This window comes from Hippocampus comes, unplaced genomic scaffold, assembly GCF_001891065.2.
Source record: "Hippocampus comes isolate QL1 unplaced genomic scaffold, H_comes_QL1_v1.1 scaffold249, whole genome shotgun sequence".
In the NCBI taxonomy this organism is placed as follows: Eukaryota; Metazoa; Chordata; class Actinopteri; order Syngnathiformes; family Syngnathidae; genus Hippocampus; species Hippocampus comes.
This window is the reverse complement of record NW_017805035.1, coordinates 514,852-519,710: the sequence shown is the minus strand read 5'-3', so window position 1 is coordinate 519,710 and position 4,859 is coordinate 514,852.

Sequence of the window (4,859 nt, the reverse complement as noted above, 5' to 3'; positions counted from 1 at the left end):
TATATATATATATATATATATATATATATATATATATATACACACACATATATTTTTGTACCTGGTTCTTGGTCTGCTTTTACTTGTTGCATCATTTCACACACACACTGCGCTGTCTTCATTCGCTTTCAACACTTTTCACTTTTCACAGTGTTTGTCAATCACTTCCTCATCAGCTCATTTAAACTTCTCATTAATTCTTCACTTTTCACCGAAATTTTGTCACGTTTGTCCAGTGGCTTCTGGTTTCTCACCATCATCACTTTCTCATTATCCCAAACCAGCGAGACCAGGGTTCGCTTTGAATCAGCCTTTATTTATTTTTTTTATCCTTTTCGCCACTTCAGGGTATTCTTACAAGGATGCGCGCAATCAAAACGCAGTTTCCAAATTGATGACACGGTTGAAAGAAAATATGTGGGGTATGACAAAGTCTACACACCCGAGTTCAACCACCAGGTTTGGGACCAAGATAAATCATTTCCAAACTTTTCCACCATTCATGTAACCTGTAACCTGTAAACTCAGCGGATTCGAAAACATGTGTTTTCAATAAGGGGGGGAAAAAATAAACAACTCAGAAAAAATGGTTGCACAAGTGTGCGCACCCCTCTGTAACGTCTGTGTGTTCAGAATGAATCGATCACATTCAAACTCATGACACACACGTTCCTCTGAGTAACCCTCAGTGAAGTTCATCCGCTCTCATAGGATTTTCCGGATAGTTTTCTTGCTTACTTGCTTTAGTTCCGTTTCTGATTAGTTCCAGTTATTTAGTTAGAATTGCTTGGATGCACCACATCAGCCTCTTATCATCCTCAAATAAAGTGGAGATGTTCTAGTCGCCTTTTGCTGTCATTGTAAACCAATGTTGTTTATTTTCACTTCTCCTTTTTACAAAATATGTAACTTCTGAAAGTGATGTCATTCAATCAAGAAAAAGAACATAAAAGAAAACGAAAAAAAAAAGAAACATTCTTGAGTGGAGCCCCTCCGGACTCTTTCTTTTTTCAGCCGGAACTGAGGCCTTTGACGAGACGGAGGGAATTATGAACAGTTCCAAATACCCATCAGTCTGCTAGAAAGCTCAAAGAATGTGAGCAACAACTCTATTAGAACAATTGCTTGATTTTGGGATAATCGGGGTCATTTTAAACGGCGGTAACATGAATGCAGAGAAGAATATGGATGGATCATTTGGTGTTTTGTGTTACGTGGTGTTTGTTTAGTGTCGGCAGGAAGACGAAGTGAAAGTGTGTTGAAAGTGATGTTTTTTTTGCTAATTCAGTCAGACAGGGAGGAAGGAAGTCCCGTGTGTGTGTGCGCGTGTGTGCGTGTGTGTGTGTGTGTGGTTGTGTGTGTGTGCGCGCACGCATGTCGACTGTCTGCAAGTCGATCAGCCACACTCTCAAGCAGACGACAGACTTGTGTGAGAATGAACGTTGATGTCGCTTGTGCTTCGTTCCAGTTTCCCCCTTCCTTCCCTTCCTTATACCTTCACTTCTTTCTGTCCATCTTTTGGCTTCACTTCTCACTTCACTCGTCTCATTTTCCTGTCACTCCCTTTGAGCGTGACGTCTGAGTGACGTGCGGGCGCGTGTGCGTGCGTGCGTGCCTGCCGACAACGCACTTCAGTCGAAGAAAGGCGCGCGGGAAGGAAGAGAAAAGGAGCTCTGACTTCCTACTACCACACTCCCTCTCATTTGTCCTCCTACACACTTTAACCGGATATGCTCACCACATCATAGGGGACCCCCAAACACACACACACACATTTTGTGTATACAAAATACAGTGTATAAATCTATACTGTATGTGTGCATGTGTTGTGTATGTGTTTGTGTTTGTGTGTGTGTGTGTGTGTGTACAGAGTACTGTATATACATAGTAGAGATAAGTGATGTTGTTGATAATGACTTGCGGAAGAGTACACAAACGTGTGTGTGTGTGTGTGTGTGTGTGTGTGTGTGTGTGTGTGTGTGTGTGTGTGTGTGTGTGTAAATGCTGACTCGGCCTGAAAAACAAAGTGTCACATTTTGGGGCGCCAATAAACGCATCAGCACACACGCACTCAATGTCAGTGTGGGCGACACAAGGACGAGAAAGAGGAGGAAGAGGAGGGGGAGGAAGTGGGATAATTGGAGCAAAAACGCTCAAGCCAATAAAAGAAAGTTATGAATAGCAGCAGACTTTTACATGGCCGGAAAAAAAAAAAAAGAAGAAAAAAAAAACTTCAAAAGAATTGCAAAGTCACTTCAAGAAAACAGCTTGGATGAGCAGCCACATTAACATTTACAATATTGACAACATTTATGACACTTTAGATAAAGGCGTACTGGAGACATGTCATGAAAAATAAACATTCCCTCAGAAATATTCCGAGCAATGACATAAGCAATAGAAAAGCTGTTTTAATTACGATCAACCCAACGTGATGTGACATCACTGCTTTTTGAAAATTATGAGCATGTTTATCAGTTTTTTGCTGTTGCTTATTGGGAAACGTGGCAATATGAAGGAAACTTTGGGTTTAAATTGCAAGAATGTGTAAAAAAAAAAAAAATACATTTTGAGGTAATAAGCAGTCAGGAGTTAGCGGAACATTGAAGTCAATTTAATGTAAAGGCAACACTGTAAAAAGTCAAGTATCACAAAAAAAAATGCAACTTGGTAACATATGAAACACAATATCATGGTCAGTTATCAAGTAAAGGCGAAAGTTTGGAAGAAAGTTAAAAATAAACGATCATAAATTGAAATGTCAAGTACTGTACAGTGAAAAGTAAAAAGTAAAAATAAAGGAAGGTCAAAATGACATCATAAAATAAAGCAAAAGGGAATGAAAAGTGTAAAGTCAGTAGTACTGTGCAGTAAGGTCAAATAAATAAAATCACGAGTCAATTGTGAACGTCATCTAAAATGCAATGTACGGTGCGGTCAAAAGTCAAAGTCATGTTTAAAAAAAAAACATGACAAAAATGTCAAAGTAAATGTGAAGATAATGCAAAGTGCAGGACAGCTCAGGCTTTCAAGGAAAGAAAAGTCAAAGTTAAAAGTAAATCCAGGAGTGATGTAAAGTTGTGGTCAGACTAACGTAAAGTAAAATGATGACCAAAAAAAAACAAAAAAAAAAAAAAACAGGTGAATAAAAGTAAGAAGCGGATAATAGAAGTCGAAGTGAAAAGTCGAGTAAAAAGTGCAAAGCAGACCAAAGTGTAAAGTAAAATAAAGTACAAAGGAAAAGGGTGACGTGTCAAGCAAAGTAAAAAGGACAAAGTCAAAGAAAGTAAATAGTCAAATAAATATCAAGTAAAGTGCAGACGAAAGTAGAGTACATGAAATGTGATAGTAATAAATGTCACGACAATTCCAAAATTGTTGCAAACAATTGAGTGTCGCGAACGGCGTTGCTAAGCAAAAGCCACATTTGACCTGTGAGTCATCAGCATCACATTTCAAATGTTTCGACTTCATTATTTGCATCATTGCAGCAATCATTATTACATCTGGGAGTTTTTCACTCTCTGGTTCCCATGGCAAATGCCTTTGAGCCTACCTTGACACACACACACACACACACACAAAGTACGTCAGCGTTATGGAGTGAAAGGAGAAGTGTGTGTGTGTGTGTGTGTGTGTGTGTGTGTGCGCGCGCGCACACACACACACACACATGCATGCAATATCCACTCACCCCCGCCCTTTCAAATCCAGACGACAACTCTTCTTGACATATTCCAGCTGTTTATTGGGCTGCATTTGACTCCTACCTAAACGTTTGAATTCATATTTTAGTGTTCGTGTTGTTTAAGTTGTTCACGGTGTTAAAAAAAAAAAAAAAAAAGATGGCGCGGTTCAATCAGACTTCTTTTTGCGCGCGAAACATGGGGCAGTTCTATGTATGGTGTCCCTGAAGGTCCAAAATGGAGCTGATGGGCAATACTAGTTTGCGTAAGAAACCAAAATGTCAGAGTTAACAGACAAACCTATGTTGTGTGTGCGTGTGTGTGTGTGTGTGTGTGTGTGTGTGTGTGTGTGTGTGTGTGCGCGCGCGCGTGCGACTTCAAAGTCCTACACGCCGCAGTCTTCACTCAGTGATTTCACATCAGATACAAGTCAGCGTCGCGACAAAGATACTCTTTTAAACGGGGACTGCGTGTTCGTGCGTGCGTGTACGCGTGCGCGTCTTTAGTTCCTTAGGTTACCTGAATCCTTTTATCTGTGACCCGGAGAGGGCGAGAGTATCAGCGCCATCGTCCCGTCAACAGACAGAAAAGATGACGAGCGTGTGAGAGCGTGTCGCCGTGCGTGCTGAGGTCCATTCGCGTGTGCGCGTAAGCGCATATTCGATGATCTATGTGCTTGCGTGTGCTTGTTGTGCTCGTGTAAGTGTATCGATATGGGTGCTGTGTGAGTGTGCGTTTGTTTTGTATGCCCGCGTGTTCATGTTGACTTGCGTGTGCCTCTGTACGCGCCAGTGAGCGTGCGCGCACACCCCTCCGCGCGCATGTGATCGCGTGCGTTCGTGTTTCTGTGCGTTGAAGTGAATAGCAGTGTTGATGCAACTGCGTGTGCCTCCCTGTACGTGTTAATGATGTGCCCGTGCGTCAAAGTGTTTCGATTTACCGTACGCGCTCGATCTTTAAACCGCATAACAAAAGCAGCATCTCATTTTTCACTCCTTCCTCTATTGTCTGTCTACTCTTCATCTTCGACTTCTCCTTCAGCTGCTGGCATCTTGTCAACGCTGCAGGACAATGTTGCTGGATTCAGGTTGCTACATGTGCGTGTGTGTGCGTGCGTGCGTGCGTGTGTGTGTGTGTGTGTGTGTGTGTGTGTGTGTGTGGGTGTGTGTGTGT